At 40.1% G+C, this 14,351-nt stretch overlaps 1 long non-coding RNA gene and 1 pseudogene across 1 annotated transcript; one reads left to right on the top strand and one right to left on the bottom strand.

Moving 5' to 3' along the window:
- The first annotated feature begins 6,784 nt into the window (after positions 1-6,784).
- LOC126759331 (uncharacterized) lies at positions 6,785-12,526 on the top strand (annotated as a pseudogene).
- Positions 12,527-12,906: 380 nt separating this feature from the next.
- LOC126760213 (uncharacterized) lies at positions 12,907-13,788 on the bottom strand. The gene is made up of 2 exons (XR_007667172.1): positions 13,182-13,788; positions 12,907-13,119 (listed from the first exon to the last, which is right to left on the bottom strand). It is a non-coding gene; the product is annotated as an uncharacterized LOC126760213 (long non-coding RNA).
- Positions 13,789-14,351: the final 563 nt, after the last annotated feature.

The following is a 14,351-nucleotide window of genomic DNA, read 5'->3' on the forward strand; positions in this document are numbered from 1 at the left end:
ATTAAAAATACACAAAAATATAATATTTATTACTAATAGCAATAGGAATATTGGTAAAATATATAATATATAAGAGAAATAAAAATACAAATCTAGATGTAGAGTTGCAAATGCAAATGCTGCAACCTCTTTCAAACGAGGAAAACACAAAAAAAAACAAACACCATAATTGGTCCAATGTCAAGTCCAACAAGTAAGGAAGGGCTAAGTTCGGGTGTCATCAAACATTTTATACTCTCGCATGATAAAGTGATAATCGAGATTTCTTTATCCGTCATTTACATATTTTTCAAATACCGTATTTGTGTAAAGTTTTTTTCCGCTATCATCATTGGTTCCGAATATATGTATGTATATATTATACAGAGAAGGCATCAGATGGAATTCAAAATAGCGTTATATTGGAAAAAGGCGTGGTTGTAAGCCGATTTCACCCATATTTCGTGCATGTCATCAGGATGTTAAGAAAATATTATACACCGAATTTCATTGAAATCGGTATAGTAGTTCCTGAGATATGGTTTTTGGTCCATAAGTGGGCGACCCCACGCCCATTTTCAATTTTTAAAAAAAGCGTGGGTGCAACTTCCTTCTGCCATTTCTTCCGTAAAATTTTGTGTTTCTGACGTTTTTTGTTAGTCGGTTAACGCACTTTTAGTGATTTTCAACATAACCTTTGCCACTCCCTAATGCGTTCTTTGTGCCAAATTTCACTTTAATATCTTTATTTATGGCTTAGTTATGACACTTTATAGGTTTTCGTTTTTCGGCATTTTGTGGGCGTGGCGTGTTAGTCGGTTAACAAAACACGTCAGAAACACTAAATTTTACAAAAGAAATGGCAGAAGAGAGCTGCACCCAGGCTTTTTTTAAAAATTGAAAATGGGCGTGGCGTCGCCCACTTATGAACCAAAAACCATATCTCAGGAACTACTCAACCGATTTCAATGAAATTCGGTATATAATATTTTCTCAACATCCTGATGACATGTAAGAAATATGGGTGAAATCGGTTCACAACTCGCCTTCTTCCAATATAACGCTATTTTGAATTCCATCTGATGCCTTCTCTGTATAATATATACATTAGGAACCAGTGATGATAGCGGAATAAAACTTTACACAAATATGGTATTTGAGCTGAGGTAACCCTTGTGGAAAAATTGTCGTGATCGGACTATAACTTTTCAAAGTCCCTGATATCGAACACGAAGAACTCAGTGCCTAACCTAACATAACCTATTTTTTCACCGAAAATATGGGTAAATCTCTCAGACATTTTCATGTAATTCAGAGGGCAACATTTTTATACTCTCGCAAAAAAGTTGCTAATAACAGTATCTCGATTATCACTTTATCATGCGAGAGTATAAAATGTTCGGTGACACCCGAACTTAGTCTTCCTTACTTGTTTTAAATAAAATCAGTTGCAAGTTTTTCACATTTCATGTTATTTTTATTATTAATATGTACATAAGTACTAGAAAAATTTAAATATTTCAAGCTAAAAAATAAGGTTAATGTTTAATTATTATATTTTGAATAACTAATTATTCAAAATGTATATTATCATAAAAGTAATAACAGTCTGCTGGAATTAAAGCATCTAAGTCCTGCAGAGTTGCCATTTCTTCTTAGTTATTCTTAAACTTTGCAAAAGAATAGGCTGCTGAATTCCTAAAAAAGCGCGGGTCTGATCACTTGGAGCGTGGAGTCGTTGAACCGAACTCTGGCGGCTCCTTCTCTACTCATATACCGAAGGAGTTGTGGGTGGGAAGAAGCCGTTAGAGAAAAGGGACAGGAAGCCTCTTCACGGATGGGTCAAAAGTGGAGGGGTCTACTGTCAGGAGTACTGTACTTCCAGGCCGAGATTGGAGCCATTAAGGTAGCAGTAGATTTACTACTCCGGATTGCAGCCTCCTTCAGAGGAGTGACCATCGACTCAGATAGCAGAGCGACGATTCCAGCCTTTAACTCATTAAGAATGAGAGAATTCAGAGCTGATCGAGGACCTAACCTCGCTATCAATAGCATCGAGTGCCTTTGTGATAAGAATGATAAGAGTGCCAGACCACAGCGGAATCGCAGGAAACATGAGCTAGCAAGAAAAGGTCCCCTAGAAACGCTATCGGTAGAATGGTAGCGGATCTGTGCTCCTGTATCCTATTCTATTACTGCTGGGCCACAATTTTTATACACGCTGTTGAAAAAGTCTTTTGTCCCAAGATCGTTCGCATGAGATCTAGTGATCTCTTTGCCCTCAGTAAGGCAGCCTTTCCCTAGTTTTGGGGCTTGAAACACGCCATTGCCCTATTGGCTTTCACGCAGTAAGGCTGGGAATCCTACCAGACGCCATCTGCAGAAGCTGTACGGAAGAAGATTACGTGGAAACAATTCAACACTTCCTTCTTAGCTGTCTTGCGTTAGGGAGGTCAGGACTTAATCACTTGGGGGCGCATACCTTCAGTCATCCCACCTGGCGGGAAGCGTTTTGTTAATTTATAAGTTCGAACACAGGAGTTCTTCTTTTCTATGGCCTCACAAAGGACTACATATATGTATGTATATAGTAGTCCACGTTTGATCAACGATGTGGCCTAAACTAACCAAAGCACATTGAACTTAATCACTAAAAATAAACATAAACAATAAATGAAGGCTAACTTCGATAAAAAAAACACTCTGTTATATTTACATACTTGAGTGATGATACGTTATTTTGTTTAACGAAATCAAGCACTTGATGATACGTTTTTTTGAATATTTATTATAGCTTGGGTATTTTTGATCGCAGAAGCTTAAAATTTGCGACACATATGTAATATGATGTGGTGAATCGTAATCAGTAAAAAACTCAATTTTGAATTTTTTTATGATACGTTATTTTGCATTTCAGGTGACGATATGTAACATATTTTACCAATATGTCCTCGAAGTATGTCATCGAGTGCGCGTTGGAATATTGAAGGCGCATTTTTTAATCCGAACGGAAGTCGTAAAAACTCGTATTTCCTGTTATTAACTGAGAAAGCTGTTTTCTCTACGTCCGCTTCTCTGCCTAAACCAATAGAAACAATTTTGTATAATACAAGGAGCGTTCCAATGTAAACAGGACTTAAAAAAAAAACAGAACAAATGGTTTTTTCGGCAAAATCAATTTATTTTATTCAAAATAGTCTCCTTCTACTTCAATACAGCTTTTTGCACAGTCCAAACGCATGTCGAACGAGTGTTTTTAGCTCGTTGGCTGGTATGGCTACCAGTATGCCGGTGTAAGCCTTTTGAATGGCTTCTACGTCTGCAATGCATTTTTCCGAAAAGGAAAAAGTCGCATGGTGCCATACAGGTTAGTGGTTAAAATGTGATTTTTGGTCAAATAATCGTCCTTCGAATGTTGGATTCTGAGCAAAAAATTACAGATTTTTATAAACAGCTTGGTAAAACACTTCTACTGATTGTCGACTACGTTGCATTATTGTGGTTATTTGATACTCGAGCGTTCCTAAATCGAGTTTGTCGGCGAAGTGGAGCGTTAAGCATCTGGCCATTGCATTCCAAGGGCATTATCTGTGTCTCCCGTTATTTTGTTACGTATAGTGTGCAATATAACGAAGTATTTTGGAGTTCCCTTATAACTATTGTAAGTCTCTAGTATTCTGTCAATTCCCTTCTTCCAAGAGCTGAATTCAGCTTGATTTCCTGAAAACTCACGTATGCACTTCACTATGTCTGGCACTAGGTCGAGGTCTGTCAAATTATTATGATATTCTTGTGCAATCAGTTGACTTGTTTCATTTGCAAAACCATTTGTTCCACTACAAAGCTGCAGCAAGATCGACAACTGCTGCGCAACTAACTGTGTTATACGCTCTTTCATTTCTATTTGTTCCCTTTTATCTCTGTTCTATTGAAATTCTAACTGCTTTTGCTGTTTCTGTTGTTGTCTTTGCGCTATTAAATCACAATTTTGTTCTTCTACTGGAGGAGTGTTTAATATGGGTGGTCTGAGTAGGTTATTGGGGTTAGTCATTCAATACCATGGTTAAAATAGTAAAGATTGAATAATATAACGCACTGACTATCGACCAAAAATATTAAATAAACAAATCCAATGCGGCAAATAAGTCAAATATAAATAGTAATAAATGTTAAATTATTAAAAGGTGTTGGATTAAGGCTCCCTTCACTTACACTTTACTTACAATTATCTGGTTTATTTTATTATAATTTTATTTTGTTTCGAATATAAAAGAAGAAAATGTTAAATTATTACTAGGTATTATTCTTCTTCTTCTTTACTGGCGTAGACACCGCTTACGCGATTATAGCCAAGTTAACAACAGCGCGCCAGTCGTTTCATCTTTTCGCTACGCTATTCCTCTGCTTCCCCGGCGGGTACTGCATCGAATTCTTTCAGAGCTGGAGTGTTTTCGTCCATTCGGACCACATGACCTAGCCAGAGTAGGCGCCGTCTTTTAATTCTCTAATCTATGTCAATGTCATCGTATATCTCATACAGCTCATCGTTCCATCGAATGAACCGCCGCGGCCATCGTTTTCTCTCGAAAACTTGCAACGTCGACTCATCAGTTGTTGTCATCGTCCAAGCCTCTACACCATATAGCCGGACGAGAATTATGAGTGACTTATAGAATTTGGTTTTTGTTCATCGGCCTACTCAGACCGAAGTAGCACCTGTTGGCAAGAGGTATCCTGTGTTGGATTTCGAGGCTAAGATGTTGTTTATACTGGTTCCAAGGTAGACGAAATCATCTATAACTTCAAAGTTATGACTGTCAACAGTGACGTGAGAGCCAAGTCGCGAGTGCGAAGACTGTTTGTTTGATTACAGGAGATATTTCGTATTGCCCTAGTTCACTGCCAGACCCATTTGCTTTGCTTCTTTATCCAGTCTGGAGAAATCAGAAATAACGGCGCGGGTGTTGAGGCCAATGATACCCATATCATTGGCATACGCCAGCAGTTGTACACTCTTATAGCAGATTGTACCTGCTCGATTAAGTTCTGCAACTCGAATTATTTTCTCCAACAGCAGATTGAAGAAATCGCACGATAAAGAGTCGCCTTGTCTGAACGGCTCGGAGAGGTGTTTCCCGATCCTGACGGGGCTTTTGGTATTGCTCAACGTCAGTTTACACAGCCAAATTCAGACATCGCGGTTTAAAGACAGCTTGTACAGTAAAAAGCAGCTTTGAAATCAACGAAGAGGTGGTCTGTGTCGATTCTCTTTTCACGGGTCTTTTCCAAAATTTGGCACTTGGTGAATATCTGGTCGGTTGCTGATTTGCCAGGTCTAAAGACACACTGATAAGATCCAATCAGTTTGTTGACGGAGGGCTTTAATCTTTCACACAATACGCTCGATAGAACCATATACGCGATATTTAGAAGACTTATCCCACGGTAGTCCGCGCACCTACCTAATTAACCTTCTTCATCTTAATGAAGTTGACTTGAAGCCATAACGGCAATGCATTTGGAAAAATTCCATACTATTATATTTAGGTATAAATACGATGTTCTTGAATATACACATCAATTCCCGGTTCTACACACCGGGATTGACTCGGATTTCATCCGACCAAGGGCTGTTCTATCGGAGATCTAACCCCGTTTGGATCGGTAAGTGTTAATTTGTATAGTTTGTCGTCACTGGAGCAATGCCTGGCAGCAGGGTTGCTCCGTATCCTCCTGACTCGCGCTGGCATTGAGTCCAACCCGGGCCCGGAGGAATTTTGGAATTTTTCTGCTGCGTATGCGCAAAACGGCTCCATCCAAACTCCATCTCGGTCAGGTGCAACACATGCAATGGATGGAGCCATCTTAAGACCTTCTCAGACCTTAAGACTCATAGGGAGTGAACCATGCGTTACGTGGCCCCATGTTGCCTGCGCAATACTGCGACCCAAGCCTCTACGGCTGTGCAATCCGCACATAGTTCGCGCGCCGCTCCGCCACTCAATCCGAGTGGCCAACAGAGGACCTCTACGGTCCCCAGGAGCTCAACTAGGCAACTTAGCTCCCCTTCTGACTTGCCCACCCAATCCTCGTGCAAGAACCAACCAGCAGCTCTTGGTCCCTCGCACAGTCTGTTCCGTGTGTCAGGCCGTCATACGTCGGAATGTGACATCCGTCGAGGGCAATTCCTGTACTGGTTGGTGTCACTTTTCGGCGTGTTCCGGCCTGCGCACCACACGTGAGTGGAGTGATTCGTACGTTGCCCGATGCTGCAGGAGTCTGCCCCAACAACTCACAACAGTGGCGTCGCCTACCAACACCCCAGCGCGACCACCGCCCTTGCGGGTTTTACAGCTGCAAAAACTACCACCCACACGTCACTCCCTCACCCCCAGGATCACTCACGGACACCCGCGACATACCCGGCTACTTCAAGTTAACTGCAACGGACTCCAGAGCAAGATCGAGGAGATAGTTGCACTCATGAATCGGGAACGTGTATCGATAGCTGCGGTCCAAGAAACCAAGCTAAACAGCCGCTCAGATCTTCTGAGTTGTGCCGGTTTTAACGTTATACGTAAAGATCGCGAGCGAGATAATGGTGGAGGCCTAGCCTTCATATTGCACAACACCGTGCAGTATCGTCTAATCGATGAAGACATCGACCCCAGGGATACTACCCTAGAATGTCAGGGTATTGCTATCCGGTCAGGCGATGTCGAGCTCGAAATATTTAATATATACATCCCCCCAGTTACATATTGCCCAACAGGATATCACCCGAATGTAGGTGCGCTAGTTCGTGGTGAAAACCGTTTGGTACTAGGCGACTTTAACGCGCACCACGATCTTTGGCATTCCTGCCTGTCAAATGATCGTAGGGGGATGGAGCTGGCGGAACAGATTGACGATTCGACATTCTGCACAATGAATGACGAAGCCCCCACCAGAGTTATGGGCACCAGTAATAGCTCGCCGGATATTACCATAGCTAGCGGTGGTCTGATAAACAGCATAACCTGGCGACCTATGCTAACTCTCGCATCAGATCATCTGCCCATAATTATTTCGATCGAGAAGCCTCCTGATTTTGTTTCTGTGGACAACCGCACCTACAATAACTTTAACAAAGCTAATTGGGTTGGCTTCACAGAATTTACTGAGAGCACCTTCAACGCTCTACCTATTCCTATGGACGTATGCGTTAGCGAACGTCAATTCCGCAAGGTGATCGCAGCAGCTACCGCTCGCTTCATCCCGGCTGGAAGAATAGCGGAAATCCGCCCTAATTTCCCAGCCGGAGCAGCCGTTTTAGTTAATGAGCGTGACACCTTACGCCATGCCGATCCCGGGGATCCCCGAATAAGGGATCTCAATTTGGAGATTCGGCGTATGGGAAACCAACATAAGCGGACGAAATGGATAGAGCACCTGAAGTCCTGTAACCTCTCCACCGGTGTGAGTAAGCTTTGGGCTACTGTCATAGCTCGGTCTAACCCGAAGAGACATGACGACTGAGTTGAAGTTCAGTTCAATGGTCATGCCTCTTCGGACCCGAAGAAGTGCGCGAGCTATTTTAGCCAGCAGTTCACACTGCACCCTTCGGTAGACAAAGCTAAACGATAAATTAACCGACGGCTGCGCAAAATGCCAAACGACGGCGCGCCACTTACTTTCACCGATGAGGAGGTTCAGGGTGTCATGAACAAAGCAAAACCATCCAAATCCATTGGCCCTGATGGAATCAACATGCTAATGCTAAAGCATCTAGGCTCGGCGGGAGTAGGATATCTCACCAAGGTCCTCAATCTGTCGCTGACCACTCTTCAAATACCCGATGTGTGGAAAGTCGCAAGAGTGGTCCCACTACTGAAACCTGGGAAACCCGCCAACAAAGGGGAATCTTATCGACCGATAACTCTCCTCTCCCCAGTAGAGAAGACACTTGAGGCCTTTCTACTCCCGACCTCCACTCACCACCTGAGCCTAGCCAGCCACCAGCATGGATTCCGAAAAGTTCACAGCACCACCACAGCACTTAGCGTCATAAACGCCCAGATAGTTCGTGGCCTCAACCAGAAACCACCCTGCGAAAGAACGATCCTCGTAGCGTTGGACCTGTCAAAAGCTTTTGACACGGTCAATCACACAACGCTACTTCAGGACATCGAAACAACTATGCTCCCTCCAGGGCTAAAGAGGTGGACCATGAACTATCTGAGCGGTCGCCAGTCATCCGTACTATTTCGAGGTAAAACATCTAAAGTGAGAAGAATTAAACAGGGGGTTCCGCAGGGTGGTGTCCTCTCCCCACTACTGTTTAATTTCTACATCTCGAAACTCCCACAACCACCAGAGGGAGTTTCCATAACCTCGTACGCTGATGACTGCACGATATTGGCGTCGGGCAATGAAATCGATGGCATGTGTTCGAAGATAAACAGCTACCTCTCCGACCTTTCTCGTTTCCTCACTGCACGAAATCTCACACTTTCGCCCACAAACTGGACGAAGGAGTATAGACTTGAGCTTAACATTGCAGTCGACGGCGTCAAAATTCCGACTGTCAATAATCCTAAGATTTTAGGTGTAACATTCGACAGTCTATGCTCCTTCTCTCCTCATACGACCGCGATTATCGCCAAGGTAGGGTAGGGTAGGGAAAAGACAAAGAAACGTTGTTGGAAACATACATGCAATCGGCCGGCCGGTCTTCAATTACGCAGCTCCCATATGATCGCCTGGATGCAGTGGCACGCAGATGAGGAAACTACAGACCTGTCAAAACACTGCACTCCGGACCACTACAAGATGTCTTTTGATGTCTCCCATTGAACACCTCCACTGTGAGACGCTTATGCTCCCAGTTAAGGAGCATAATGAACTCCTCTCTATGCAGTTCCTGCTGGGATGATTTCGCAGAAATCACCCTTGCAGCCATCTGCTTGGAGCGGAACCGCCTCCTAGGAGCATCAAAAGGTCATTCCTGGATTACGTCGACGACGTCGTACAGTACTCCGACCGGTCTTCGGACGCAACTAACTTTCGACAGGTACTGACCGCCATTCACAGCGGAGCCATCAACACCTTCACCGACTCCCTTCCCGTGAATGGCGTTCTTGGATTCAAACCACCACCCATCGCAGACGAAGAGCTCCAGCTGCCGCGAGAAAGGCGTGTGACCCTTACTGTAGCAGGTTAAACTCCTACTTATCCAGAATAGACCCTGACATACCCAATGTATGTCCTGCATGCAACGAGTTTCCGCATGACACTGACCACCTCTTTGCATGCCCTACAAACCCTACCCATCTAACACCTCCCTCCCTTTGGTTCAACCCCGTCGAAACAGCACGTTTCTTGGGCCTACCGTTAGATGACATCGACGACAACACAAATGACATTTACCACCCCAACGGGGATTGAATTTCCGTTAAAACAATAACAAGGGAGTAGACAATTTTAAAGAAGAGGGAAATCAGTTAATATCTAAAGATTCAAAGTTTAAAAAAGCATACAAAAGTCAAGTTAAACAATAATTTAAATTTCAGGATTAATATGGCGAGAATTACAATACCTTAACGATAATAACGGCAATCAATGGACTTCTACAAAAAAATAAGCTCGAAAACCAATCGGGATACGATAAAATAAGAATCATAGAGATAGAGATAGTGAATCAAACCACAACGGTAATCCATATAATACACCCCAAGGAATTTAAGCAGATTATAAATAAAATTGAAAATAACTTAGAAAATAATTTCAATCAAGATAACAGGAATGACAGAGAAATATTATACGAAGAAATAAAGTCTATTAAAGCAAAAATAAACACATTAAAGACACAGGAAATAACAGAAAACGCAGAGGACTATTTAATATTGTAGGGACTACAAATCAACAAATATATGTATATAAATGACAACTTCAATAAATCCATTAATACATTAAAAAGAATCATATAAAACGATAGGATAGAAATACTAAAAACCTTTGACAAAATAAATAAATCAAACGAAAAAATTATAAAACACATGCTTTATTCCGATCAGATGCTTAAACTTAAACACATAGAAAGTAAAATTGAACAAATTTAAGAAAATATAGCTTCAGCAAAGCATAATATATTACACCCTAGTATATTATCAACAGAAGAAATTGAAAGATTATTGATATTATTAAATTAAAACACGTGGAGACAGGACTCCTTTCGTATAATGATGCTATAAAAATACCAACTATACACATTAAAGCAGATCTAATACTAATAACGCCATTACCTAATAGGCAACATTTTGAAATTATAGGAGAACAAAAATATGCAATTACAATAGGAAACAAAATGTATATGTAAATATACAGAAGGAGCACATTTCAAAAATTTAAAAGAAATTAACTGTCAGTTTTACCAATGTAAATACGAATATAAGAATGACACAATGATCGAAGATATCGAAGACGATACCATCCTGATTAAAAATGCATATAAAATAGAAATGAAACAAAACTGTGACAATAGAGAAATTGTACTCGAAGGAAATGCATTAATAAATGTTTATAATTATAAAGTTGAGATAAAAAATAAATCATTCCAAAACCAAAAAGTTATTGTAGAAGAAAGATATATTTTCCCTGAAAAAGAAACAAATGCATTACAGTTTGTAAAAGTAATACATTTCTCAGAGATAATAATAAATCAAGAAAAAAAAATATAAACAAGTTGGAAGAATTAAAAATACATAAAACAAGTAAGGAAGAGCTAAGTTCGGGTGTCACCGAACATTTTATACTCTCGCATGATAAAGTGATAATCGAGATTTCATTATCCGTCATTTACATATTTTTCAAATACCGTATTTGTGTAAAGTTTTATTCCGCTATCATCATTGGTTCCTAATATATGTACCTATGTATGTATATATTATACAGCCTGGGTGCAGCTTCCTCTGCCATTTCTTCCGTGAAATTTAGTGTTTCTGACGTTTTTTGTTAGTCGGTTAATGCACTTTTAGTGCTTTTCAACATAACCTTTGTATGGGAGGTGGGCGTGATTATTATCCGATTTCTTCCATTTTTGAACTGTATATGGAAATGCCTGAAGGAAACGACTCTATAGAGTTTGGTTGACATAGCTATAGTAGTTTCCGAGATATGTACAAAAAACTTAGTAGGGGGCGGGACCTTCTTATGGAGCCAAGAAATACGTGTACCAAGTTTCATCATGATATCTCAATTCTTACTCAAGTTACAGCTTGCACGGACGGACGGACGGGCAGACAGACATCCGGATTTCAACTCTACTCGTCACCCTGATCACTTTGGTATATATAACCCTATATCTGACTCTTTTAGTTTTAGGACTTACAAACAACCGTTATGTGAACAAAACTATAATACTCTCCTTAGCAACTTTGTTGCGAGAGTATAAAAATGGGTCGAGCAAAACATTGTTCATGGTTTAGCATTGTTTCTCATATTGTGTTTCGGAACCTATTTTTTGGATGCAAGAAAACATAGACCGCCATATTTACGTTGAAGTTTTAGATAAGGCTTTGCATTTTGACAATTCCAACAAGAGATCGATCTGAAACATACTTCGGGTCTTGCTAAAACTGGTTTTCAGATCTTGGTGTTATGGTTATGGCTTGGCCAGAGCAATTAGCAGATCTGAATCCAATCAAAAACTTACAGAAAAATTGTTAAGGAAAATATTGCATTAGGGAGGGGCATATTTGGACGCAATTTTTTGGAAAAGTGGGCGTGGCCCCGCCCCCTACTAAGTTTTTTGTACATATCTCGGAAACTACTATAGCTATGTCAACCAAACTCTACAGAGTCGTTTTCTTCAGGCATTTTCATATACAGTTAAAAAATGGAAGAAATCGGATAATAACCACGCCCACCTCTCATACAAAGGTTATGTTGAAAATCACTAAAAGTGCGTTAACCGACTAACAAAAAATGTCAGAAACACTGAATTTTACGGAAGAAATTGCAGAAGGAAGCTGCACCCAGGCTTTTTTTAAAAATTTAAAATGGGCGTGGCCTCGCCCACTTATGGACCAAAAACCATATCTCAAGAACTACTAAACCGATTTCAATGAAATTCGGTATATAATATTTTTTTAACACCCTGATGACATGTACGAAATATGGGTTAAATCGGTTTACAACCACGCCTTCTTCCAATATAACGCTATTTTGAATTCCATCTGATGCCTTTTCTGTATAATATGAGTATATACATTAGGAACCAATGATGATAGCGGAATAAAACTTTACAAAAATACGTTATTTGAAAAATATGTAAATGATGTATAATGAAATCTCGATTATCACTTTATCATGCGAGAGTATAAAATGTTCGGTGACACCCGAACTTAGCCCTTCCTTACTTGTTTAGCTTTGTTTTTGTAATATTTATGAATGGTTTTTCCTATATTTTTACTGCTATCAATAGCCCTTGATATGAAGTAAATAATAAAAATATAACTTAGTTGAATTTAAATCAAATTAATATTTTTTTTTTAGATCGGATAATTAGTACCACGGATGATTCTATATTATTGTCCGTAACTGTAAGTGCCAACGAGCATACTACAGTAAATGTAAGAAATAAAGATCAAGCTCAGTTGAAATAAAGAGCCAAGAGCTTCAGCTTCTATTGCACCAAAACTACTTACATATACACATGTAACATATTTTACCAATATGTCCTCGAAGTATGTCATCGAGTGCGCGTTGGAATATTGAAGGCGCATTTTTTAATCCGAACGGAAGTCGTAAAAACTCGTATTTCCCGTTATTAACTGAGAAAGCTGTTTTCTCTACGTCCGCTTCTCTGCCTAAACCAATAGAAACAATTTTGTATAATACAAGGAGCGTTCCAATGTAAACAGGACTTAAAAAAAACAACATAACAAATGGTTTTTTCGGCAAAATCAATTTATTTTATTCAAAATAGTCTCCTTCTACTTCAATACAGCTTTTTGCACAGTCCAAAAGCATGTCGAACGAGTGTTTTTAGCTCGTTGGCTGGTATGGCTACCAGTATGTGCCATATCAGGTGAATACGGGGAGTGGTTAATGGTTAAAATGTGATTTTTGGTCAAATAATCGTCCTTCGAATGTTGGATTCTGAGCAAAAAATTACAGATTTTTATAAACTTGGTAAAACTCTTCTACTGATTGTTGACTACCTTGAATTATTGTGGTCATTTGATACTCGAGCGTTCCTAAATCGAGTTTGTCGGCGAAGTGGAGCGTTAAGCATCTGGCCATTGCATTCCAAGGGCATTATCTGTGTGTCCCGTTATATTGTTACGTATAGTGTGCAATATAACGAAGTATTTTGGAGTTCCCTTATAACTATTGTAAGTCTCTAGTATTCTGTCAATTCCCTTCTTCCAAGAGCTGAATTCAGCTTGATTTCCTGAAAACTCACGTATGCACTTCACTATGTCTGGCACTAGGTCGAGGTCTGTCAAATTATTATGATATTCTTGTGCAATCAGTTGACTTGTTTCATTTGCAAAACCATTTGTTCCACTACAAAGCTGCAGCAAGATCGACAACTGCTGCGCAACTAACTGTGTTATACGCTCTTTCATTTATATTTGTTCCCTTTTATCTCTGTTCTATTGAAATTCTAACTGCTTTTGCTGTTTCTGTTGTTGTCTTTGCGCTATTAAATCACAATTTTGTTCTTCTACTGGAGGAGTGTTTAATATGGGTGGTCTGAGTAGGTTATTGGGGTTAGTTATTCAATACCATGGTTAAAATAGTAAAGATTGAATAATATAACGCACTGACTATCGAAAAAAAATATTAAATAAACAAATCCAATGCGGCAAATAGGTCAAATATAAGTAGTAATAAATGTTAAATAATTAAAAGGTGTTGGATTAAGGCTCCCTTCACTTACACTTTACTGACAATTATCTGGTTTATTTTATTATTATTTTTTCAAATATAAAAGAAGAAAATGTTAAATTATTACTAGGTATTATTCTTCTTCTTCTTTACTGGCGTAGACACCGCTTACGCGATTATAGCCAAGTTAACAACAGCGCGCCAGTCGTTTCATCTTTTCGCTACGCTATTCCTCTGCTTCCCCGGCGGGTACTGCGTCGAATTCTTTCAGAGCTGGAGTGTTTTCGTCCATTCGGACCACATGACCTAGCCAGAGTAGGCGCCGTCTTTTAGTTCTCTAATCTATGTCAATGTCATCGTATATCTCATACAGCTCATCGTTCCATCTAATGCGATATTCGCCGTGGCCATCGTTTTCTCTCGAAAACTTGCAACGTCGACTCATTAGTTGTTGTCATCGTCCAAGCCTCTGCACCTTATAGCCGGACGGGAATTAT

This window comes from Bactrocera neohumeralis, chromosome 5, assembly GCF_024586455.1.
Source record: "Bactrocera neohumeralis isolate Rockhampton chromosome 5, APGP_CSIRO_Bneo_wtdbg2-racon-allhic-juicebox.fasta_v2, whole genome shotgun sequence".
NCBI lineage: Eukaryota > Metazoa > Arthropoda > Insecta > Diptera > Tephritidae > Bactrocera > Bactrocera neohumeralis.